Source organism: Pseudomyrmex gracilis, unplaced genomic scaffold (genome assembly GCF_002006095.1).
Source record: "Pseudomyrmex gracilis isolate BER0280 unplaced genomic scaffold, ASM200609v1 scaffold_145, whole genome shotgun sequence".
Classification (NCBI taxonomy): Eukaryota; Metazoa; Arthropoda; class Insecta; order Hymenoptera; family Formicidae; genus Pseudomyrmex; species Pseudomyrmex gracilis.
Genome location: NW_018020729.1, coordinates 213,971 through 241,561, shown reverse-complemented (window position 1 = coordinate 241,561; position 27,591 = coordinate 213,971). Strand labels below are relative to the sequence as shown.

Below are 27,591 nucleotides of genomic sequence, written 5' to 3'. Positions count from 1 at the left end.
AGAGAGAGAGAGAGAGAGAGAGAGAGAGAGAGAGAGAGAGAGAGAGAGAGAGAGAGAGAAATGGGGAATGGGGAAAAAAGAGGAAAAGTGGAATGATAACGTGTCAGTGTGTGACGTACGCCGACGCGAAAGGTATTCGTGGCAAAAAACGAGCGAGTAACGCAATGTTTTTGGCCGTCAATATATTTGCCATTTATATTTGCTTTTATATAAATATTGCATATTTTCGATAGTGATTGTATACATAGTTTGTGTATAGTGTAACATAACCGTGTACATTAATCAATTTCGCAATGTTTATCGTCATTCAAACAATAAGAGCAGACCAGTTGCAGATAAATGAAGTAATTTTTCGTGCGCATCCGATGAATTTGATGAACAAATATAAACAGGACTGCGAAAAATATAAAAGAGTATTTTTTCAATTTACATAGATTACATGTTAGATATTTCGTGCGTCATCATTGCCTTTATATATATAAATATATATATATATACACACACATATATCTGCTAGTTTTCCGGCACAAACTCGGACTTCGTTTTCAAACAGCGCATCAGACGCGAAAATATCAAAAATACAAACAGCGTTACTTCAATGCGCGCTGAAAACTCTGGTCTATTATCGGATGTAAATTAAACTTTTAAGAACAATATAACAACCGCACCGACCAAAGTTTATATAGTGAAAAAAACATACGCGCGCATACATCCCGGTTTTAATTCCGGATTTACAGATTTATATCAATTCTCTGTGAAAAGATAGCGGTGATTATATGTTTTATCAAAAACAAAAAACAAAATACAAAAAAAAAAAAAAGCTGTACGTGAAAGCTTTTGCCGTGGGCGAAAATCAGTTTGCGCATTTAAACATTAACCACGCGTGTTAAAAAAAAAAAAAACAAAAAAACAAAACAACAAGAATTCAACAATTACTCGGGCGCGTGCGCGAAAAATCAGACGGGGGAATTTAATAATAACCAACGTGCCGGAATTCGGTATTGACGCGCGGATTCTTTCTCGAATGTGTCGTTGGCGGGGTAGTAAAGGTATTGCGGAAGGAATCTCGGTGCCAGTAGCAGATCGCTGATGTATTACAACTACACTTAGAAAATCCACCAGCTCGACCGCTCGGCAGGCACATTGTATTTTTCCACCGTCTCGGAGTATTGGCTCTGTAGACGCGCAAGACATTTCTCTCTCTCTCTCTCTCTCTCTCCTCTCTCCTCGCTATATGAAATTGGATTTTCGAAACGTCTCGACGTGGCTTGTTTCCGCGACGGTGAAAAGCGAAGAGGGAAAACTGAATGTTTCCGATAAGCGATGTATTGCGGGCATAGTATTTGTGCTTATCGCAAGAATTACGCGTGTTATCCGCGTATTGTTTTTTTTTTTTTTTTTTGAAGCGACAGAAAAACATAAAATACAAACACCAGATTTCGTATTACTCTTGTTTTTGCTGTAAAAACAGGGTTCTCTTTGAGCGAGAACGATTTTTTACAAGGAATACCCCCCATAACAATTGCTTCGAGCTTTTGAGAGAAAGAGAGAGAGAGAGAGAGTGATCTCACACGTGAATCCGTGACGAATACGTTTCAATACGTTGTTTGTCATCCGCGCGAACGGTAATTCTCTCCGAATCGGACGGTTTGGCGCGCAATGCGTCGGCTGCATAAACGCAATAACCCAGAGACTAAATCCTCGTTTTGACCGTCGGAATATAGATATTGTTCGGAACTTGTTTACGCTCGAAATATTATGTCAATCGGACTTAATATTCCCCCGTTGAAACTCTGAGACGCGTGAGAGCTACGCGAGAGAGCGTCCGTGAAGTTTCGATAGAGAAGAAAAAAAAAAACGTCGTGGGGTTCCGCCTTTTGGCCTCACGTCGCATCGTGTCACCTCTTTCCTTTCACCCCAATCGGTTCCTCCTGAAATATGTATGTATCGCATTGCGGATTCGAGGTTCTCTCTCTCTCTCTCTCTCTCTTACTCTCTCTCTCTCTTTCTCTCTCTTTCTCCTTCCGATCTATTGGGGCGACATATATGGCGACTGTAAACTAGGATTGACTCCGATATCGAAGAATGGGACGAACGGTAAGCCCGGGATTCGCGATTTATATTTGATCGAGTTCCACGCCCGGGGTTTCCGAGCCTGCGGTCAATCCTCGGTAGCCTTACTCACCGGCACCCTCTACATAAGAGGGTTGGGGCCTGCGGCTATAATTCGAGGGAGATCTTTCCTGACGACGTTGACGGCTCCTTCGGGAGCGGATGCTCGAGATAAATGGAAACCTGGACCATCGTCTCCTCCTCTCCCTTTATCTCTCTCTCTCTCTCTCGTTTCAAGGTCGAACCGGTGACAGCGGTTGCATTGGCGCGTCCCACTCTCGTCTGGGCGCGCTATTCACATACGGGGGGAGGACTCCTAAGGGCCACTACGGGAGTCTCGTCGATGGAACGAGACTCGCGACGCATAAAAAGTCATAATCCTTCGCTAAAGGGGGAAACTACTTCGTTCGAAATCGATCTGACCCGATTTTTGCTTGAAAAAACTGGTGGTTTTCTCGAAACGACGTCGTTCGAAAAAAATTATTTAAAGAACACGAAGAAAGATCGCGAGGAATTAATTAATTCGCGCGCATTGTCTCGCGTTTTCAAGTGTTAACAAAGTTTCGACAAACCTGTGAACTTTTATTAGGCCTCCCCCCCCCCCCACTCTCTCTTTCTGTTTCCAAGTACGCATTCCGATTTTCATTGTCGATGCGGTAGTATGCCTAAGAGGCAGGCAGTGTATTATGGAAATGAGGGTTCACGGCGCTTGCATTTTTATACCCGAACTCTTTTGTTCCTTCTTTCTCATAATGATGAAATTATAGACTTTTCCTTGCGAAATAATGAGTGCCATACTTAGCCATCACTTTCGCATCAGAGTTCTCGGGACTTGTGTTCCGCGTCCTGTCATTCTGAATAACCCGCTGTATCAAACTTTTCAAGGAGCAAGGGAAAAAAAAACGAGAACTTGCCAGAAGAATAATTTCAGACTCTTCCTCCTCCCTCCCTCTCTCTCTCTCTCTCTCTCTCTCTCTCTATCTATCTGTCTATCTATCTATCTATCTATCTATCTATCTCTCTGCTTGCTAACGCATTTAAATAATATAACAATGGCGCGCGAACGGTGGTGGCACAAAAATTAACTTCCATACAGCCCATTTTCAGTTTATATAATCGAATAGGTAATATCCCTCGCGCGCGTAAAATTTACATACTGAGTAGATAGATAGATAGAGAGAGAGAGAGAGAGACTCGCTCGAGAGAAGTGATCGTTATCGCGAAACGGCCCGGCGATACAAGCGATACAAGCGTCGTACCGCGATGGCAAAATGCGGTCTAGTTCCGACGCGCGGACGGATCGGTTAATCCAGTTAGGCTGGAGTTAGCGGTTCCGAATGCGAACGGAAGGGTTGAGTCAGAGATGGTTAAGGAGAGAGCACGTGTGCGGATAGATAGATAGAGAGAGAAAGAGAGCACACGTGTGAGTTAAAGGGTCGGCTTCGCACCGCGACGTTAAACTTCCAGGACCGCTAGCAGGAATCCAATCGAGCCTTATTTATCGCCTTTCATCGCCGGGGCCGCCTCTTCATCGCCAGTTCGCCGACAACTTTATCCCGCCGTAGAAGAGTCCCGTGAACTTTTCTTCCTTCTCCTCTCCCTATCTTTCCTCCTTCAACTTGTCAACCGGTGGACGATGGACGCGCAAACGGGACGCCGCAGGTTAAAAGTTTGCGCCATCGGGCTCTCCTTTCTCGACGACGTGATTCGCGGAACGCGGCGGGAGATTTTTTGCCGTCCCCGGGGAAGAAAATTTCAAGATGTCCGCGGAAAATTTCGGATATAAAAGACGCGAAAGATACGAGATTACTTATACTCGCTGCGCGCGCGCGTGCGTGCGTGTGTGTGCGTGATGATCCAGTATTGACAAAAGAAAAATCCTTTGAGAGACGTCGAAAGAAAAAGTTTTTGATCGAAGCGGTAACTTAACGTCCGGTCACCGAGATTGCAGGAGAAATGAATGATCAGTTGTTTCGTTCCGACATTTCGAACGAAACGAATATATTCGGGGGGAATACTAGTTTAAAGAGCTAGGAAATTGCAATAAAATTGCAATAAAATTTCTAACAGTCGAGAGAGCGTACAATATTAATAGTCTAATAATCACACGGGCGCGCCATTACAACGAGTATCATTAATCATTGGTTATTTTTATGTTTCGCGTTGCCTCGCGCAGCGCAGAATTAATTGATGGATGTAACGTTAATGAACACACGCGCGCGCGCAACACGATAAAATATTCATGAAATAATTTAGCACGCAACGGGTGAAAAAAATCACACCACTTACACTTTTAGTTATTAAAATTATGTGATACGATATATATATATATACTCGCTTTATAACGCGCGATATATCTTATTAGTTATTCGTGTGTGCGTTATAACATTTTCACGTGTTGAAAACTTCGCAATAAGAAAATTTTTGCAATGACGATCGTATCTCTCTCTGAGACGCGCACGCGATCAAGTTTCCTCGCTCTTTATTTGCGTACCCGTCCTGCTGGCTGCTTTTACGCTTCGTTGTGAGCAAGGACAATCGATGTTAGAGAGGCGGGAAAAACAAAGGGGGACACGAACATAGGTTCTTAATAATCGCTAAAAGCTCTCGCACGACGAGGTCGCAAGAGAGAGAAAGAGAGAGTTTGTCGTCGCGTCCCCTCGTCAACTCGGAGGAAAAGATCTTGCGAAAGTAAGTAGCACGGTCAACTGCGATAAATAATCCAATTACCCGGGCGCATCGTGAAATCCGTTTAAAGGGGCTCGCAAAGGGCACACGCTCTCTCTCTCGTAAACTATTCTGCGAAAAGAAAAGTCTCTCGGGACGAAAGAGAGAGAGAGAGAGAGAGAGAGAGAGAGACTTGCCGAACGACGTACTCGGAATTAATCTCATCGCCGTGGGTCTACCACGCTCCGCAAATTTTCAAAGCATTTTGAAGACGAGAGAGGGGAAAAAAAAGCTACGGAGCCGGTTTGTGCGCGCACAATAAGGAAAGCGCTCCTTGGGAAAGTAGTTTCTGACTCCAATTTGCGCGCGGTAGATCACGGGAGCAAGTAAAACTCCAGCAGAACGAGCACTGAAGCATAGTTTTAGACAACTATGAGAACTATTATAGTGAGTTGATATAAAATCTCTCTTTCTCTCTCTCTCTCTCTCTCTCCTCTCTCTTTGACAAGTTACTACAATATAATCTGTGTAAAAAAAAAATTGTGATCCACTGCTACTACTCGTCTTAATAAACATCGTAAAGACCCGTTTGTTCATTCGAATAGGATTTAAAAGAGAGTGCAATATGTCATCATCTGATATTGCAGTTTTTACTTTTTTTCGATATTTTTCTCTCTCTCTCTCTCGCGAGATATAAAAAAAATCACGCGCCACGTCAAAAGCACGCTGTTACGCGCGGGAGCTTTTTTAATTTGATGAAAAAAACCCCCCGACAGTAATGATATTATAGGAGAGCCGGTTGTAACGCTCCTAATTATGACAGTCGCTGCTTATGCTCATTTGAATCTCTCGTGTTAGAAAGGGCGAGTGCAAAGAGCGCGCGGAGAGAACTAATGGAGGGTCTATGCGCGCCCCAGACGGGAAGGGTGCGCGCGCGCGCGCTCGAATACCCACTTTTAATCTGGCAAGCTTTCGCTCGGCGTTCGTTCCACGAATCTCCGAAAGGCATAAAACGAAGTACCGGCGCGGAAAAGCGGAGAACGAGGAGAGCGAAGGAAGCAGATGGAGCGGGAAAACGTCGGGACCGAAAGCGCGAGGAATCGAAAGAGATGCGCCAGAAAAGAAATGCATCTACAATGTGCAATCTCTTCCTCTCTTTCTTTCTGTGGCTCTCTCTCTCTCTCTTTTCCCCTCTCTCTCTCTCTCTCTCTCTCTCTCTCTCTCTTCGGTATATAAATCGTTTTCGTTTCCCCTCGTAAACACGATTACGGCTCTTGCGTTTATGCAATTTATCTCGCGCGTTGTTAAATCTCTTCTCCGCATTCGTCGAAATTGTTGAAAAATTTATACGTGGCAACGCTCTGCGTTAAAAAAAAAAAAAAAATTGTTTAAATAATTCCGTGGCGTGTTATCATCTGAATGTTTTGTTGCCCCGTGTGCGAAAAATATCTCGAGCTACCGAGTGTTTATCTAATTTATCATTAAAAAAGGAAACCTGATGAAAATTTCTCTGTTAAATCAATAAACAGATTATATTTCATATAATTTGCAATACGATAAAAATGCGATAATTTTTATTAGTTTATAAAAGAAATTTAAACTACGCGCGCTCGGCGGCAGCTCAGAAGCGACTCTTTAATCTCGCGTCGAGGAGACGAGGAGAATGAAACGTGAATACTCATCGGCGAACGTGACAAAGAAGGGTTGGCGTTGCCGAAGAAAGAGATGCACACGCGAAGGGAGACGTAGATGGTTGTCGGCACCGAGGGACGGGTCACTTTTTCTATCCGCCGACGCACCTCGTGAACAATCCCTCGCTCTTCTCCCCTATTCCATTTACCTGCCATTTTTCTGGCAGCACAACCCCCGTGCGCTCTCAACTCGACGTCCGCCCGTAAATTCACCGGACGGACGGACGGACGGACGGACGGCTCCGCCTGGCGTTTCGCAGATTCTCCTTTCCATGATTCTTTCTTCCAGACGCGCGAAAGAGAGAGGGAGAGACACGTTCGCGTCAGATTATGTATCGCTCGATCTGTCAGCGCGCGCAAGTGTTTTGCGTATTTTTCAGAGACGTGATGTGTGTTTCGTACGAGCGGCCGTGATACGGCGAGACACACGGTTTTCTATCAATAATAAATATTGTTTTATTGTCAACGATTTATATTATCCCTTTTATTTCAATAAGCATGAACTGATGAACTGTGTGCTCTCCGATATTTCCTGTTGATTTTACTAACTAAATACTACGGCCGGACGGGCGAAGGTAAAATTAATTAAAATCTCTTCGCGTACGTACACGGATAAAACACAGCGCGCACTCGCGCGCGCGCGCACGCGCGAGGGGATATTGTAGAAATTTCACGTCCCGCTCGTAATCCGACGGTCCGATTCCCCGAGATCTCTTTTTTTTTCTTTTTTCTTTTTTTTTTTTTTGTTTTGTTTCTTTCTGGCTTTTCTTGTATTTATTTAATCGCTCGCGCATCTCTAAATTTACATTGATTGCACGAATCAACGCGAATGGAATTATCGGACTTCCATCATGCGTGAAGTTTGTGAATCCCTCCAACACACAATTCGAATATGTATTTACCGATGTTATTTCTCGCGATACATACTCGACGCGGTCGTTGCGCGCGCGTGTGTGTTTGTGTATTGTGTGTGTGTGTGTGTGTGTGCGCGCGCGCGCGCGCGCACATTCGTGAGTTTCCAACGTTTTCCACGCTCGCCGGCAATAACGTCATTTGCGGCGTTTTAAAACGCATTTAAGTACGGCATTTGCGTCGTGTAATTTAAACAACGAATCGGAAATATCGACACGCGACTCGTTTTTTTTTTATTTTTATTACGAGATTAACCCCCGGGGCGGGATCGCGGCCGATTTAGATGCCGTTAAAGAAGACGCGACTCTCGCATAAATTTCACGAAAGCCGGTTGTTAATCTCGGTTTTTACTCGTTAAAATCCGACGTTGCGAGAGAGAGCGCGCGCGCGCGCGCGCCCGAGTTCTCTAAGTCAGAAAACAGAAGGGCGGAACGCGCGGCGTATCCGCGATACGAAAGAGCGGACGCGAGATGAACGTGGACAGGGGGTGTAAAGTGCGCGAAGTCGACTCGAACCTCTCCTCTGTCTCTCTCTTTCTCTCTCTCTTCCCACTCCCGTGACCCGTGAACGGTTGGCGCGCACACGCTTTCCTGCCTTCGCCATTTTTCTCCTGCGGGATCTGCCTTGCAGAGAGCTTGCTCAGGAAGAGAAAAGAAGCAGAACGACGACGCGGAAAAGCGAAGCCATGAGGTATGGCGGGGGGGGAGGGGACGGGGGGAAGAGTAGAAGAGAACGCGAGGGAAGGAAAGAGCGACGGAGAAAAAGAGCGAGAGAAGATCGGAGCGGATGAGGGGAAATGAGAGGCGCGAGGATGGCTCTTAGCCCCTTCGGACGTACGCCTGGCACGTGTCCTAGTGGCACGTGACAGCAGCCACCTGGGGAAATCCTGATGGTAAATGTTCCGAGAATATATAGTATACGGGTAGTTACCTCACGACCTCTACCTTATCTTCTTTCTCTCATCTACTCTCGCGCGTCTCCTATTTCCGCACACGCGAAATCAATGCGACCGGACAAAATGTTCTCCTTCTGTGTGTGTGTGTGTGTGTGTGTGTGTGTGTGTGTGTGTGTGTCTATGTGCGTGTGTAAATCCAGATGAAACTCTCAGAATGTTAATTAACATATATTAATTTGACGATCCGCGGAATTTTAATTTCTGCTGAAACAGATTTGTTCTCGGTGAATTTTAGGTTTCTTTTATGACACGTACGTAGTGTGTGTCATTATTTCCGCGCGCCTATTTCAGTTTCTCGTCGTTACTGATGTTCTGTCGTTTTTAATACGTCGTTTTAATTGATATCCGCGATGTAAGAGTCCCGCATAATAAAAATGACGACGATGAATTTGAAAATGAAACATTAGCAATGATATTGATAAAAGCGACATCTCTCTCTTCGCTCAAAATGCGCAAAATAATTCATCATCAATCTTATTTGCAATAATCTGCGAACAACGAAATTAAGCGAAGCGCTCTCGATATGATATATTCGAGCGATGCTATCGTTCGTTCAAATGAATTTCCCTTGGCAATCTAATACTCGCAATTTGTCGTTCCCCAAAGTCCCTTGCACAACCGTTATGCGGAGTGTCGCACGCTCCACGACGAAGAAGGAGGGCGCGCGCGACGGAGAGGAGGTTGCCGGATGCGAATATGAAACGAGAATTTCGTCATGTGTCTGGAATGGTACGAAGCGTCGTCGTTAGAGAGTTTCACAAGCTCCAATCCGTTCCGCCCTACTTTTCCCTCCCTCCCTCCCTCCCTTCGCTCTTCGAGAGATCCGCGAGATTCCCTCTTTTTTACATCTTTTATTATTTCCTTCCTCTTCCTTCTCCCACCGCGCCGTATATATCGCCACCATTCCGGGAGTGTTAATCCCGCGGCGACTCCGCGGAGATCAAGAGCCGCCGCGGGAGAGAAAGGGGGGAGAAAGAGGTTCTGGCCGTCGCGCTTATTACGCGCGCTGCAAAAACTTTTCTCATCTCGAGACTCCTCCGCCTGCGAAATGTGAAATGTATCGCGACGTATGTCCGCGCAACTACTGGGGATAAACGCGCGCGACACAATCGACCATTTGACAAGATGGGGGGGAGGGGGGGGGACTTTCCTCAACGACGAAAGATCCGTTGCCGGTCGATCTGCTCGAGCGTGCTCGAAATTCTCGCGCGCCGCGCGTTTATCGCGTCGTGTCTCCAACGTTTCTCACAGTGATAAAAGTTAAATTCCGGCGTCGTCGCGTTCCGCGCGCGATAACCTTCCACGTGCGATGTGCGGTCGAGCGTGATGCCCGGGGACGGATAAACACATACGTACACACACACACATACACAGCGTCCATGTTTACGTAAGTTCCGATTATCTGCATATCACATTGGGAATTGAAGCATTAATCGCGTCCTCATACGCTTGACCAGGCGACGCTAATCCGAGCGAATGATAAGCCAAGCGGAGACGCTTGTGGACAATGATACAAAGATCTCCGCGCCGGAACACGGAATAGAGAAAATAATCCGCACGAAGATAACGGGAAACAAGAGAGAAAGAGAGAGAGAGAGAGAGAGAGAGAGAGAGAACTGGCATAGAAGCGAGCCTACGGATTTCGCCGCGCGAAATGTACTCCGAATTATGCGTCAGACAAATGCGCGGCCATGAAAACTCAAGTTTGCTTTAAGCTTTGAGCCGGCGTTACATTTTCCGCCACTTACCACCCGGTCTCGTAATTTAGACCGCGAGGATGAGGAGGAAGAGGAGGAGGAGGAGGAGAACGACGACGGAGAGAGGAAGGAAGGAAGCGCGGGGAACTGGATGAGGTGGCTGGCTCTCGTAGCTGCGCTCGCAGCTGTGCCCGGAGCCACCTTTCTGGCGCGCGTATACTTCTTCCACGAGAGAGATACACCTTCCCTTCCCACTCTCCGCCACGACCTTTACGCCGCATCGCCGAGGTATCCTCGGCGCGCACCTGCATTAACCGGCTAACCCGCAAGGGAAGAGGAAACTCCGGGAAAGACGTTTTCCTCGTCTTGTCTGCGGTCGGAAATTGCGGCGCGGCCGAAGCCGGCGATTGGTCAAACTTACCGGAAGCCGACGAGCGAACGAACGCGCGAACGAGAACGCTATATATACCCGGTAAAACCGGGACCGCAACGCGGGGGCTGATCGCTAAAACCAACTACCGCTCTAAACCGCCACGGCTACGTGGAGAGAGAGTTTCTGTAACTCGGTTTTGAGAACGGGACGCGATCGCGTTACGTGTCCGGACTGTGTTTGCGACAAATAGATACGGATAACAGCTGTCGTCCGTACCTACTGCGGAAAGCAATCAGAATTTGCCCCCGCGAGCAATCTGTTCTTCGTTCGCGTTCTAGTCTCTCTCTCTCTCTCGCTCTCTCTCTTCCTCTTTCTCTCTCTTTTTCATTGCGACTTTTTACTGAAGAACAGCGAGATCAAAATGTGGACGTGTGTATAAATATTGAGAATTGTTTGTTTTTTTTTTTCGTTTTTTTTTTTTATACAAAAGTAATTAAACCGCAACGCCGAGAGATCGTTAACGATCGAGTTGGGATCGAGTTACGAGTAGTCGCAGTCGTTGAGTTTTATTGCGAGGTGCATATTGAGATTTTTTTTATTGATTCGAAAGTTGACCCGGCGCGCGCGCGCGCGTAAGTTGCACTCCCGGCGCTTTTACGTCACACGTTCGCCGGAGATATCCCGAGATATGAGAAGAAACCAAATATTAGGAACCGCCGTTTCGTGATCAGACCCTTGGCAAATGCTTCGGATGAGTCTCACTTCGCGGAATCGCAGCAACCCGGAGAGACCTCAACGATCCTAATATCTGAGAATCTTGTGTCAACGTGACCCAAATTCGGCTGAGCTGCGAATGGGCCATTTAGACGTTCCTGCGCAGACGTCGAAATAGTCGGCATACCGGATCTCTGCGCCGACCAGGGCAAACGCGGGAGGGGAGGTGGAGGGTCGATGAAGCGTTGCTCAAATACAAAGTTGCCAATTACGCAACGCGCAATAACGCGCCGTCATCTGAAATTAACCCCGATACGACGTGCTCGATTAATATCTCGCCGACGTATTTTTTACCAGAAGAGTTTTTTGGGAGCGAAATTCGAGTTTTTTTTCCCCCGTCCCCCGATAAAGTCTCCCGCCGCGCGATCGTATCGTCGTCTTGTTCACATCCCCGCAATGTGCAAATTAAACATTTCGCCGTTCTGTTGTGACTAAGCGCAATCGCTCGAGTTTTTTTTCAGATCATCTACATGTTTATATACATACGTACGCGGTTAAATAATTGCGAGAGATTACCTGGTTATTAAATATCAGAACGGCCGAACGACACGCGATCCTGATTTTTGGAAAAGATTTGCCAATGCGGCCCCGACCCCGCCGCAGCCGCTGCACTTCTCTCTTGTTTTCATTAATCATCTATTACATGAACTTACGTAATACGAAACTGTCTTATCGATGTTCTTAATCGATACCCGTCAAGGCTCAACCTGGATTTACTTTTGACATTGCTTAATGAACGTTGCATTTCCGTCGCTCGCGACAAAACATTAATTAATGCCAATTAAGCCATGCGCGCGCGCGCGCGTACACATAATTATTTACTGTCGGTCATTGTACGCGCTTTATTCCCGTCTTCTCTGGGTGCTTGTTCCGCCCGGATTACATTGTTAGATTTATCCGCGCAATCATTTCATTCTCTACTTAATTTGTCCGTGCTATTACAATCCCGTCGAAATGAATGAAGCTGCTTAATTAATATTAATGAACAGTGAGAGGGGGGGAGTGGGGGGAGGGATAAACAATGCTAATTAATGTGAATTCATTTTCACACAGGAGCGAATGACCCGGTGCTTTTCATTGATGGAAATTGATGCTCACACTTCATTCTTACATACGCGTCCGTGAATTCTCGCGAATTCGTGCGATCGTAGGTACTTCTAAGAAAGTCTACTCTCGCATCGGGTACGGGATCAAACAGCACATCGCGTGATTTGGAAGAATTTTGATAAATAAAAAACACGTAAAGTCGCCACAAATATCACCGACCGCTGCGAAAAAATGTTTGTCTGATGGTACATTTGTATGGAAATATACGTAAGATTAACTTCTAGGTTTCGTTTTCTTTGTTGAAAAATGAGAATAATGTATAATTCGCGATAATATAATTTTTTTGTTTTTTATGATATAATTTACATTGGGGATGTGGAAAGTGTGCGACTGTGTCGTGTAAAAAATAGAAATTTGTTTATGGCCCGAAAGAGACTCGAAAATATCGCTTATTCCGAAGGGGGGTGAGTATCAACGTGTGTATATATATCCCGTATACACACTCGAACTTGCGCGTTATTTTTGATACATCGATGTCGATAATCTCGCTTTAGCGGCGTCATTAAAAGTCGCGGCGGAAAATGCCGTGTTTATCGGATTTATTTTTTCTCCAATATGCAAAGCCGGTTCCGCATTCAGCATATTGTTCGCGCGCGCGTTTCCATATGCGCGCGCGCTCCCGTACATATTAGAGGATCGCAACGGATATGTATAAGGTTTTATGTGAAAATAATAGAGAGAAAATGCAAATGTGTGCGCGGGCACGGCGCATTGCGCGAAGACAAAGATTTATGCAAATCGGAGAAAGTGCTTGCTGCGAGAGAATCATCGCGGCGGACAACGCCGTGAAAGAATCAGCGTGGTAGTGTTTCGCGCACGTATGCGCGAAATATTTTTATCGTCGTTCTCCGTCACGTATCGCGCAACGGGAAAATATTTTATCGCATGCTTTTTTTTTTTTACCATTCTGAATTTTTCGCTCTCCGGAAATACACGGTACATATTTTTCTCCATTCCTCCGTAGACGACGCTCCGGCGCGATGGTCAGTGATTGCGTGTGTGTGTGTGTGTGTGTGTGTGTGCGTGATGGTTGCCACACATCGTATATGACAATCGACAGACGCGATATGAGAAGATGCGGTAAGGAAAATATCGAAAACAAGAATCGAAGGAGATAGGCGGACGAGAGGGCGAGGGGAGAGGCGGAATGGACGTTTCGCAGGAAGAGAGCGCGTTATGAAAGGTAGCGGAAAGAGGAAAAAGTCGACGGCGATGACGGTAATATCTCTAGGATAATCCTTTGGCGGAGGGATTGAGGTCAGGAATCTTTAATCTCGCGCCGAAAAAGAACTCGATGTGCGGTCCTCAGACTACTTGCTGCGCTCGAGAGCAAAGAAGAGAGGAGAATCCAAGCAAAATCGAAACCCCGCCCGAAGAATCGAACGACGACGGGTCGGCGCATATTCGCCGTAATGTGAATTTCTTACGGTGCGGAAAATCGCGCGGTGTCCGCTTTTTATTCGCTCTTCATCGTCTCTTTTTATTATTGCCTCGCAGAATTACGGCGAACGGCGCCGTGTATTCTTAGTTCGGAATATTTTTTCTCCGAAAGCATCTGCGCGCTCTCTCTCTCTCTCGCCGCAATTGAAGTTTATTAGCGCATCTACCGATCTATATTGAGTGCGGAAATAAATCTACGATGTAATGATGAAAAAAAAAAAAAAGAAACAAAAAGATCGCACAAGTTTCTGCGCAGAACGAGATTAAGCTAATAGAAAAGTACGAGCAGCGACGTTCTCTTTTTTTCTCTCTCTCTCTTTCGCGCGCTTCATATTTTTTAACATTTCCGAACAGCAGTTACACCGATCTCGATTAGCGGTGTGTTTTTATCGATAATTTATACCGAATGATAACACTCTCGAGGTAATAAACCGCGAGGTGCGCCGTACTGTGCGGTGGTAATAATCCCCTAACGCATCCTCTTTGCGCGACTCTATTTTCATTTCCTCTCTCTTTCTCTCTATCTTTCTCTGAAAAAAAAAAGAAAACGTTAAAAATGCACACAAGACAATAACCGGAACTAAGGGTATAGACGAGAGGAAGGGAAGTGCGAAGGAAAGAGATGCGCGAAACGGAGTAAGTAGCGAAAAATGCGACGGAGTAGTTACGGCAAATGTAAAGCCAGCCACGAATCGGCTGCCTTCCGATCGCTATCCGGGCAAACTTGCATATTATCCGATCTCGTGACCGGATAATGAGAGAGAAAGAGAGGCGAGCGTGAGATTACGAAAATCAGATATCGCAGTTGCGAATTTAGCCGGGCGGGAAAGGAGGGGGTAGAGAGAGGTTGCGAGTTCTTTTGTCAATAGCCGCCACGAGTTAATCAACCCCCTCTCGTGGCGCGGCCGCGAGAGTGAGATTTAGACGGCGGGGGGAGGGAGGAAAATCGGACTTTAAATTAAAAACTTTTCTTATTGATTCACTTCCACTCGCTTGAGCTTTTACTCCACTTAATCCGGCTGGTCGTTCGGGAAGCAGTTACTCTTATGACCGTTGTATTTTCCGCGGGGGCGTGAAGTTTTAACACCCGTAATCCGATTCATCTTCCGGCTTTTTATCGATCCGGCGCTCACTATGTAATCTCGAAGAGCTAAGATGGATGATATGAAACTTACTTAATTGTTACATATACACTGCCAATACATGATCCCCGCACACTTATCTCGCAATTGTTTTGATGTCATAAACTAATTACAGTCTGCATAATGTATATATATATATATTGATTTATACAAAATGTGTAATGTATATATATATATATATTTATTTATGCAAAAATGAAATGTTATATTATATTTTTATATTATTATTTGCACGAAAAACGAGAGATTTCAGGCTCGACTCCTGGGCGAAGTGTTTTTTTCGCAATATAATTAAATTAGATAGGGGAGTAAACGGGCATTTTTCATACACGAGATGCAAATATGGCATCCCATATGAACTTACGAATTTAAATTTCAATTCAAAATTCACGTGTAAAATTTACACAAAGATATATAAATATAAATATAAATATTATATATATTTTGCAACAAACACCCACAGCATAGATTCTCATTGACCGGTTAAACTTCGCGTTGTTGATTTTAAATTTCAAAAACTTTAACTCTTTGTTAATTTGTTTATTATTATTGTTATATTTTTACAGAAATTTAGAGATGTCTCTCTCTTTCTCCTTCTCTTTCTCCCTCTCTCTCTCTCTCTCTCTCTCTCTTATTACGCAATGTAAAAAAAAATCTCGCGCGTTGAATAAAAATATCGGAAATGTGGATACTACAACAATCGATTAAGTAAAATACGCGATATTCGATTTGAAGCGATGCGTATTGTTGTATTTCCATATCCGCCGCGGAAAAATAGCCGCTGTCATTAATCGTGATATACTGCTATAACGCCGCGGTGACCAATTAAGCGTTTATCTGTTTTTCTTTTCCGCCGCGCCGATAATAGTGCAACATAAAACCTGCAGCCGCGGTGCCATTCGTTCGTCCAAATCGATCCCAAATGACCGGCGCGCCGCGTTGGATCTCCGCCACTTTTTCACTAACATTTTAACGTCGTCGCGCTCTGCTCGCGCGCGCACATGTAAACCGGCGTGTGATTCCGCTACGAGCTTTTGTACGCGCCCCCTAAAGTGGGATTATGTACGTGAAGAAATGGCGTTCGCAACGCTGCAACAACCCGCTGCGCATGATGGCGCGGGTACCTGCGACATTCGTTTAACCGCATTTCTGCGAGCAGAGGCATAAGTATCGCTCTTTCGTCGGAAGCCCGTTTACAATGGGTCGAGCAATCGCTTTAGCCGTCACACACGTCCGTCCGGACGGCACAATGCGCGATACAATATCATCATATAATACTCGAGCGCCCCGCGTATGCGCGCCACGCGGCTTTATTTCGCACGCGTAAGTGGTGCGAGCGTACGACTGACGCGACGTCGCGCCGCTCTCGACGCGTCATTTATCTTTTTAGTTTATGCAACGTTCCATATCAGACTCGTAAAAAACAAAAAACGAAAAACAAAAAAAAAAAAAGGACTCAAGATCGATGTAATTGAGAATGACTCAACGAGTATATTTAATAAGAACTTCTCTCGCGGGAGACGAGAAGACGATCGTCTTCTCTTTAATGAGCGAATCAAATTACAAAGATGATTAATTAAGATTTTTTATTGAAGAATCTCTGGAGATGTAAATAATAGAAAGAGGGATTCTCTGTACGCGGGGTGTGTTGCAGAATCGCATGCTTTATGAGTCTTCTTTTCATCACGGCGAAGGCGACGATGGCGGCGGCGGCGGCGGCGTAACTTCGTTCGCGCTTCAGAATTAATAATGATCTCTCCCCCGTCGACGGGGAGAAAGAGAGAAAGATTCGATTGAGCGTGTGGAACGGGGCCGGGGGAGGGAAGGCGCCGCGCCGTTCCATCAAACTGCCGCAATACTGCCGGAGGAGATGAGCTAACTTTCGCGATTCCCGAATTGATAGGAACGGAAAATCGTGCCTCGCGCCCGTTCCAATTCGCACGCCCGCCGCGTGCGTTTAATCAAAAGGCACGTGCACCCCCACGGTCGGTCGGGCGCGCTCGTTGTGGATGTGTGTGTGTGTGTGTGTGTGTGTTCGGCCCTCACTTAATTGCAATCAGATTTTAACCGGATTGATCTGTGACAAGGTTTCACGCGATTCGTTCCGATTGTCCGGACGAATCGTTTTATCCATTAAAACGCTCGCTCGGTAACCGAGGGAGATATTTTGTTTCCGAAGCTGTTACACAAAACGCATCCGAGAGCGATCCGGGGGAGAGATCCGTCTCTCGTTTTAAACGCGCGCTTAGAATTTAGTTCAATTAGCCGAGTTGTGTGTCGGGCGTAAAAGTGTCGCTGTGTGTAAAAAAATCTAGTCAATTACCGGGGAATACATCCTGCCGGAAATACGCCTGGCCATACGTCACACGTACCTATTACTTTTTTTTCGCGTTTAATAAAATCGTTCATTCTCCAATTATCTTGTTATTCATCAAATCGTTTGCGTCAAACGTGAAAAAAAAATAAAAAATAAAAAAATAAAATAAAACAGAATAAAATAAAAACGCGATGATCGAGAGAGCGGCTCGTGTCGCATAGGCCGAAGTTTACACGAAATCATTTAATACTTCGCGCGAGACTGTCTCGCAGAGATTTAGTTTTCGTCGAAGTGAGTTTCGGTATTTCCGCGCGGCCGTAACTTGTCCCACACGGAAAATTAGTGCCTCTTAGACGACGAACGATTAAGCGCAAGGACGTATCCGCGTTTATCGCACGAGACACGCGATCATTCGCCGGCACACACACACACGTAACACACGACGACAGGGTTTATCGCTTCGGTCGGCAAACGATAAGGCAAGTTCCGATTTTGCTTTCTCTCCCCGTCTATCTCTCGTTACGCGCCGCAAAGAGGGACGCGACCGGTAAGATGATCGGCACGTTAGGCGATTAAACAGAAACAGTCGCATTCGAGCCTGATAGCGCCGCCCGCTTGGTTTATGCTTCCGATAGAAGATCGCGCGATAGATTGCACCGTTGTACGTCCGGTCGAACGTACTGCTCGCACTTGCACGTGCACGGGAACCGTATCTCGACCTCGTAGTCCGAGCCGAGTGCAGTATCCGTGCGATTTTCCATGTAGAGAGAGAGAGAGAGAGAGAGATGAGAGAGAGAGAGAAAGTACACACACGCGCACGTACAACAACTACACAACAGCGAAGCGAGCGCGTATGTCACGGTTATCGAAACGAGCCACCGCACTATAAAGCGTTTCGGTTTACAGTTTAGCGTTTCGCGTTGCGGTCACTCGCGACTCGTTTCGAGATGTTACGAAATTATTTGGCGTCGAGCACGTCAAAGCCCGCGCGCGTGCTGCAACCAAGTAATACGGCCATCGAAAACTCTCTCTCTCTCTCTCTCTGTCTCTCTCTCTCTCTCTGCTATATTGGCGGCTATCGCCAAACTAGTAAACACGTGTGTTTCGTGTGTGACGAACTCTTCAGAGTGATTTTGTTTTTGGGAAAAAAACAAAATACCGAAACGCAAAGTTTTATTTTTACTTCAACATGTGTATGTACAGGGTGTCCCTCACGTAACTTGAGCATTCTAAATATCTCGCTTATTTTTTATGATAGGAGGACGATCCGAAAAAGGTCATTATTCGGTTCAGAGGAGACAAATACCGTAAAATAAACAAGAAATTTTTCTCAAGATCATATTTTTTAGAATTTCTAGGTCATTTTTTTTTATCCGAAAGTACATATTTTTATCCTCGCGATACGATCAGGCAAGGTCAAGACGAATCCAACAAGTTTTTGTTTGTTACAATATTTGTCTCTTCGAACTGAATAATAAATAACCCTTTTCGGCATCTTGCTATCGTAAAAAATAAGCGAGATATTTAGGATGCTCAAGTTAGGTGGACACACCCGTATATAATAAATATCGAGAGATTTTCAAACTGTGAATCGAGCGATTTTTCTTCGCTTTTGTTTACGTTTAATCGCATCGACACAACAGTCTTGTTATACGTCGCGTTTACGATTATGGGAATGTTTGGCCGGGAACGAACGCAATATGTGTATATACATCCGGCAATGGGGTGTAATGTGAAACGTTGCGTGGGATACACCGTGAAAGCGTTTTCGCATACATATATTGGATCCTTCGATCTGGCTTTCCGCATGGGATTACGATACGGGATTCGATAATATCCATAACGCCCTCTCCCTCCCTCGATATAGTCCCGGCGGCTCGTCATTTCTCCATTCTTTCTTTATCCGTTCTCGGGGCGTCGGAGGGAGGTAATCTACGAGAGCTCAGCTCCTCGGAGGAGCAACGTTTTCACGACCTTTTACACGGGTCACTGTATCGTAATAAGTCCCGACGATTTATAACGCCCTCGCGATACTACACGGCAAAGACATCGTGCACCGACAAATAAAATAATTTATCCGTCCTCGTCCGCCTCGGAGAGCTTTAGCTCTTTCGCGTATCCTAAATTACGCGATAATGCACGGGGTCTTAAATTTTCCGCGCGGCAGAAACATGGCGGAACAGTAAAAAGAAGAGAGTGCTGAAAAGAGGGAAGGTGGAAGCGAGATAGAGAGAGAGAGAGAGAGAGAGAGAGAGAAGAAGAGAGAGAGAGAGAGGAGTGACAGGAGTGGGAAGAGGGATACGGGGGGGGAGGGGGGGCGAAGAGCCCGGGAGAAAGAGGTGAAAGTTCGTGAAGGTAGTCGAGGGCGGCCTGCAAGTTGCAGTAGTGGGACATGAGAGATGGCGGAGAAGAAAACAACGAGCCCAGCTACTCGCTCCCGCCGCTGTGAACAGTATTTCGAAATCTAAAGCAATGGGTCTGGGCTGGTATGTTACATCTTTTCTTCTTTCCTTCCTTCATTTCTTCCTTCCTTCCTTCCTTCCTTCCTTCCTTCCTTCCTTCCTTCCACATCCCATTCATTCGTCGTGCGCGGCGTTTACGTGATAAAAACCTCACGACATATATACTTTGCCATTCCGTATATTCTTCGGCAAACCGTGGCTAATGGACGGACAGCGCAAAACAGAGATACGAGTGTGCTCGAGGCGAAGTGGATCTCTCTCCTTTTCCTCGGACAACCAGCCCGTGATTTTCTCGATTTTCCTCTTCCCTCGCGTTTCTTCCGAAGCTCATTTTCTCGTGACGTAACGGCGCGCCCCGAGATTGCTCCCCCCGAAATGCCGCGCGACCGAAACGTTGTTGGTCGGATATCGCGTTACATCCCTTACTCCACGTATCACGGTAAAGTTCGTCGGATTCATATTGCGGAATATTTTTTTTTTTTTTTTTTGTCATTTTATTTTGTTTTTTTTTATCGCGACGTTACGCGGCGTCAATCGGGAATGTCAACGAACCTTTTCCCCACTTTCGCTCAGAGTCAAGTCCCTACGAGTCGAGTAATACCGTCCACGAGCGTGTCTCTGCATCGCTTATCCGTAGCCGGCTATCCAATATCGCGTTTTTCTCCCCGGGATCTTATTTGTCGAAGATCCGGAGAGAGGGGAAACACGATGGCGACCAGGGGGGGGGGAGGGGGGGAACGAAACGACACGAGCGGCGATGAGGCGAACGGCGCCGTACAATATCATCTCCCGTTCGTCCAATCCGGAGTTGTATCGGTTGACATCGTCCTTACAAGCGTCCGGCGCTCACCCGCGTGGGTGATATCGTCGATTTCGACGTGGGTGGGAAACAGGTCCCCCGGGAAAAGGCAAGAGAGGCTCTCTCGGGGTTCTCTTTAACGGCGTCGTGACCTTTGTCCTCGGAAATTCTTTTTGTTTCTTGTTTTCGCCTAGGGGGGGGGGTCCCACTCTTTTGTTTTTTTTTTTTTTTTTTTTTTTTTCACGCGAGAGAAACGAAAAGAGATTCGCGCGTCTGCGCGACGAGACGTTCCGCGCGTTATATTCCGCATCCGCATCCGCACACGTTGATTAGAGAAATACGTCGGCGCTTGAGGGAGAGGAGAGGGGAAAGTTGCGGATTGACGAAGTTACATGTTGCGTATGGAACCGCGTTTTACCGGAGCTATTCAGCAAATTCACATCGGCGCTAATGATGTTTCGAACGCGCATTCGCTAATATACCGTCGTTGTGCTTGAAGCGCGAAAATACAACGTGCACAAAGCCCTTTCACCGGCGCGAGGTTGAACGATTCGGTCCGGATAAAACGCGGCTTGCTCGCTCATAAACATCGCATTGAGCATTAAATGCACTTCCGTTTTTAAGCACGCGAAAGTTAATCGATACGTGTTCGTACATACATATATATATATATACATATATATACATATATATGTATACGTATATATGCCGTTTGATGAAATTGAAACGGTGTTCCGCCCCGGCGATATTAACGTGCGATGTATACACTGCAATAAAACGTTTCTAATGAGGCTAATTAATTGCACCGATTATTTGCGCCATTCTGCTCTCTCTCTCTCTATTTATCTTTCTCTCTCTCTCTTCTCTCTCTCTCGCCGCGATAAATCGACACTCCGTTTCGCGTCGATACTGATATATTTTTCGAGAAAAGTCGCTATCGCTTATTTATCATATCCGGTCGGTCGTGCGCGGTCGCCGGCCCCGCGGAACTAACAAAGGAACCAATCGATTACTTCGCCGTGGGATCCGACAAACGGCGCGTCCGGTAAAGCGCGCGGGCGAGAGATAAGCATCCATTACAGGTACGTCCCGGTCATATATCGCGCAACCCCGGGGCTTTAGACGTCTATCTCTCTCTCTCTCTCTCTGTCTCTCTCTCTCTCCTCGCTGCAATGCCCGCGACTACGGTAGCTGCTAGATCACAGACCGCGCGTTGCAATCAGACGTGGCGCGCGCTCGTCGAGGAAAGAGGCGTGGAAATTGTTATCGCAGAAAGCTCTTCGCGCGAGAAACGCCGCGACGATCGATCGTCCGTCGAAATACATAAAGCGCCAACACTTCTCTCGCTCCGAACAATAATAAATCGTGTGAGGGACTCGCGTCTTTCGCGACGAGTTTATGCGACAGATCTCTCTCCGCGCGCTTCTCGACTTCGTCGATTAACGTCGGCGATTTGCTCTTATTCCTCTTTGCGTTACGGATAAAAAAAAAAAAAAAAAAAATTCGATGGAAATGTTTCGCAAAACTAAAATCGCGCGAGGATAATTCGCGAACACATTTTTTTGTTGCCGCGTGACGTAGAGCGCGAGAATTATTTCACGGTAGTTATTTGATTGTGTAATTTCGCGTCGCGCGCTGTTTAAAAAATCTTCGAAAACTTTTTTGGTAAAAGAGTTCAAAGAAAGTTTTTTCAAAGATCGATAAGTTTGGCTGGGAAGTTGAGAAGTTCGCGGAAGACGTAAGCGCAAGTCGACGAGAGAGAGAGAGAGAGTCGTACATATAAGCGAGACGTGCGCGCGAGTATGTGCGACGTAAGTGATGTGCCGGGTATAATGACGAGGTTCGAGAGACGAAACACTCAGTGTGGGAATCGCCGGTTATTATTCTTTGTCGAAAGACGGCGCGGGGAGCTCTTATAAGCCGTCGTATTGATCCCGGTGGCTGAAGATATAATCTAATGGGGGCTGCACTTCTCCCTTTACCTCCTCGCGTTATTCTCTTTACGAGTATATCATTCACCGTTATGGCGCCATTTCGCTAGTTACGAAGTAATAAGCACGGGGGAGGCAATTTACTACGATAGCGACGTGTGGAAACGTGCAATTCGTTTCATCACCTTTCATTTCGCGTTGTACTGCACGAACAATTAAGATTATTAAAGATTATTAACGAGGACCCCGTACATATATATATACAGGGTGTTCCAGAATTGGTGTGACATCTCTCGCAGCCAAGTAGAAGCAGGTAAAACTGAGCCGATTATTCCTATATTATTTTGCTAGATTTGTAATAGTTACCCAGATTTTAATTAACAAAGTTCAGCGAATAAGCATGCATCGGGCTGTCTTACGCGCGTAAGACAGCAGCCCGGCGCGCTTACGATGTTACCCGTAGGAACATATGGGTGGAGTTAATCTAACAGCATATACTCTCTATAACATATACATATTAAAATGTAATCGCGCGAAGCGCGCTGGGCTGTCCTACGCGCGTGAGACAGTCCGATGCACGCTTATTCGCGGATCTTTGTTAATTAAGATCTCGGTAACTATTGCGAATCTAGCAAAATAGTATAGGACTTACTATTGACTCAGTTTTACTCCTTCTACCTGTATACGAGAGATGTTACACCAATTCTGGGACACCCTGTATATATATGTGTATATATATATACGCGCGCGGCTAATTGCGAAGATTCGCGTCGCTAAATGTTTCGTTTCGCAGTTTTTCTTTTTCATGAAAAAAAAAAAAAAAAAAAAAATAATATTGAATTTTTTCAACACAACTACCCCGATGATTTACATCGACGAACGAATTGTAACGCGCTATATAAATGCTCGTCCGTAAATAATTCGGATAGAAACGTCAAACGACAACGATATCGCGATAATTGCCGCGGTAACGCGAGACGCTATTGTCGGTTCGAAAATAAAGAGAAAAGTCACCGTCCCATATCTTTCCGTTTTCTTTCTCTCTCTTTCTCTCTCTCTTTCCATTTCAGTTGAACTATTTTTCCCCAGAGTGGTTTGGATTGCCCGCTATTCACGATCCGTTCCTCGTCTATCTGGCGAACCCGCATCCGGTCTTCTCTTCTTTCCATTTCCACGTCGGACGTTGAAGATCGCCGTCTATTTCGCGGCAGTCATTGTGTTCTTTTCCGCTCTGAATTGTTTCCGACACACAAGCTCTAGGGCACACGACGATTGACGAATTAATTCGACATTTCGCGTCGTTTCAAATCTTTTGAAATAAGTTTCATTTTTTTTTCTTTTTTTTTCTTTAACTGACGGCGCTCGATACGACGGGCGCTTTTATATTTTTCTTTTATAATGCGAGTGAGAGAGGAAACTTTTCGCCGAAAACACACCGTGTTGTCGGGAAAGTACTTTTATACTCGCCACGGACGAAAGCCTAGAGGGGAGATATATATCCGCGCAATCTGCAACGGCGCGTATCCCATTTTCGCGGAAGATGCCGCACGGAGAAACGCACTCATTCCACGAGAAAAGAAGAACACACAGTCGGGAGAGAGAGAGAGAGAGAGAGAGAGTCGCAACGACGATCGATGTCACGGACAAACGTCTTACGTGACCGAGCCAATCCTTATAACTGGTTCCTTTGCCCCGCTCTTGTTTGTCTCCTTCTTCCGGAAACGTACGCCTCGGGGCACGTACGCTTTCCCGGAGTCTTTCGTGCCCCTTCCGCGTTTGTTCTCTCGCGCGCGGACTTTCCATCTGCTCTCTCTCTTTCTCTCTCTCTCTCTCTTCCTCTCTCCAGGATTTCCTCCCATCTCTCCCAAAGAACGATCGCACGGACAAACCGGACAATTCCGCGCACGTTCGCCAAAAGGCAGCAGCAGGAACGAAGCGGGGGCTCGTGCCAAGTGTGCGCGCGAGTAGCAAATCGAGGTTGGAAAAAGCAAGAGACAAAACGGCGAGATCAAGAAGAGAGAAAAGGGACGGCGCAGTTTCGCGAGACTCCGAGGCAGCGGGAGAAAGAAAAAGAGAAGCCGAAGGAGCGTACGTACGGGGGGGGTTAGGGGTTTGTATCGGTGGCCACGAAGACAAATGATGATTGCGACAAACATTTCGGGACGTTCCCGTGTTCCGTCCAATCCGTACGGAGAACAATCTCGGCACAACCGGAAACGATCGATTTCATTTTCCAGGGGGGGGAGGGGAGCGACCGACGAAACTTTCCTTCGCTCTGAATGTAGAACAGATCGAGAGATAGGTAACAGCCTCCCTGTCGGAGAACGCGGCGAATAAAACGATCGACGCATTGCGATACCGTTTTTTTTTTGTTTTTCGCCGAAAAAATCTCGCGCCACTCCTTTTCCGGCGACGTGAACCGACGCCGCGCTGCAAGTTCCGCTCGATCGGAGCTCTCGACCGAGTTTCGGCCGCGACAAAGTTACATCAGACCACGGGACCGTTAATTATCTACAATGAGAGACAGACAGAGAGAGAGAGACAGAGAGAGAGAGAGAGGAGGGGAAGAGAAGGAAGAGGAAAAACGAAGGGAGTTGACACTCCGCCGAGGATGACACTCTCCGCACGCCCGCAGAATACTTGGCAGCGACGAGCGCGACTTCCGTTAATTATCCCCGAGAGTTCGCCGCATCCGTCCGAACTTTTTTATTTACACTTACAAACACGAACGTATCGGACGTGCCTGATTGCACGTTCGATCACAGCGAACGTTTGATTCCATTACGTGCCATTTTTGCCTCCGCCGCTGATCAATGTTTTGCCATCAAAAAATTCGAGAAAGTATAACGGGACAAGTAGGAATACATATATATATATATGTTATACTTATTTATTTATATTTTTTGTATTCTGAGACCGTTTTCACAGCGTCTATTTATGTGTATTGACGTCCGGCCGAGATATAAATATTTTGTGTCGACCCGAGATCAGTTAGTTGACAAAATTGACTTTGTAAAAATCGAAAAAAAAAAAAAAAGAAAAAAAACATATACCGAGCAAACATCTTTTGAAAACAGAAGATAACGGCAAAACGCTTGCCGAGAAAACAAAAGAGACTCGTCGTCGAGATCGAGGAAAATATCTTTCTGGCGAGAACATTTAACATTTAACATTTTTAACATTTAACATTTAACATTATTTAACATTTTTTATCATCCCTAAATATATTCATCTTCCGGACGTGTTTGTCATTTAACGATGTCGGTTAAGTGCGAAATTTCATCTTTTCTTGAAAACGATCGATCAAAAAAATTCAACGCCGTTGCAAACAAACAACAATTGTTTTTCAAAGCCGCGATAAAAATGCGTTTCCCGTCAATGCGTTTATGTCAATGACGCTCCAGAGAAGTCGGAGCGTAATTGAATGGAAATAATTACGCGGCTTTGAGCTGCTCGGCTGCTGCGGTCGTTCCAATTTCCGCGCGGTTGTTCCATATTTCTTGATAAGACGCGGTCTGCCCCGGAGACACCCATAACGCTCGCTCGCTGTGTGTACATACACGCGCCTCGCTACGCGGTGACGTGTAGGAGGAGAGGTTACGGCACTCTCGGGAGCCCGGTTAATACGTCTTCCCCGAGCCGGAGGTCTACCTCTCTGTCACTGCCTTCCACCAACCTTCCCTCGCTCTGCGTCGCGCTTCTCCTCATCCTCCTACCGCGCTATATTCCTTGTTTCCGTCGTATATCCGGAAATCCCTCGCACGTACTGCTGATTTCATAATTTCGGCATCTTGCCAGGTCGAAAAAGAGAGAGAGAGAGAGAGAGTCGATACGTGACCAAAGTTCTCGTGTCCAAAGAATCCCGAGAATAATCATGACGAAACACCGTCGTAATGGACAAATGGATCGGGAATGTAAATTGCACGGTCGACGTACACACATGTGGCTACGCTGTTGGTTCAAATTGCGCGATAAATCAAATTGGACTGCATCTCTCGTGCGCGCGCGCGCGCGAGGGATAGCGCCGCGCGTTGTTGTGTTGACTCGTCGCGGGAGCGGTCGGCCAACAAAACGTGTGTTTTGACAATTACATCAGCGACGGACGTATCAGGAGTATGAGCGTGCCCCGAGATAAACAGAATAATTTATATATGTTTCCGATTGCCGAAACGCGGCGGGGATAAAAATGATGACAATATATTTTTTAATTCAAAAGCCCGTTAAATCAACAATTTTTCCTTCCGCCAGATTGTCGAGAATTATCTTATTTGTCGATCCGTCGCATGTCGAACTGATGCGAGCTCGTCAATATTTTTTATTCAGGCAAAAGCCAAACACACACGCGGCCGGTTGGCACCGCGCCGCTGTTTGTATTTTGCGAGGGCTTAGCGCGGCCGGGCGAGAGGGGAAAGGGGAAAGTTTACCCGCGTCAGTCTCGATGAACAAGTAGTACAGCTGTAATATTGCGGCGACGCGGGGTCACCACTGCGGTCTCCGCCGGCAATACACCTCGCCGCTGTCGCGTATAAAAACGCGATGATCGCATTTCGCGATATCCGATAGATGAATACAGAACGAAATAGATGGTAGAAAGAAAGGTTGGGAATAATTAATGAGAATAACACGGGAGAATCTCTCCCGCGTGGAGATGATGAGAAATCTATTGAAAGAGATTGTAGTGGATCAGAACACTTACGTCCGCTTTTCTCTCTCTCTCTTTCTCCTGCACCGTCATCGTTTCTCTCTCTCTCTCTCTCTCTCTCTCTCTCTCTCTCTCAAACTCGCGCCAGTATTCCACTCGATACGGAAGGTATGATTAATGGTGGTAATATGCCCGGCCGTTGTTTCTGGCTTGGAGGGCATACGCGCGAGAGACCACTTCCTCCCGAGAATGACGCCATAGATACAGAACACGTTCACGCTAGAAGCATATAAATGCGATCGTGGGAAAAGCACCGTTTTGCCGGCCGATTCGCGTTATCAACGGGAGCACAGCCAAGCGGAAGACGGAACGGGGGGATCACGGTCTAAGGAGGCTACCCATCGGCTGTCGAACGGCACCGGCCAAACAGGTATATCACGATCATCGGATCGTCCGCTCTCTCTGTTGAGAAACCGAGCCATTGTCGCGCGCACGGCTATAACGCGGCCGCCGCGTATCTATACACAGTCCGCAACGGCGGACGAGAGAATTGCCGGCGGTGAGACGGAG

General features: G+C 46.3%; 1 protein-coding gene across 3 annotated transcripts in view; it reads left to right on the top strand.

The window, feature by feature from the left end:
• Positions 1-27,591, top strand: part of LOC109857132 (synaptogenesis protein syg-1-like) — a 297,399-nt gene that overhangs the window by 66,164 nt on the left and 203,644 nt on the right. The window lies entirely within an intron of this gene.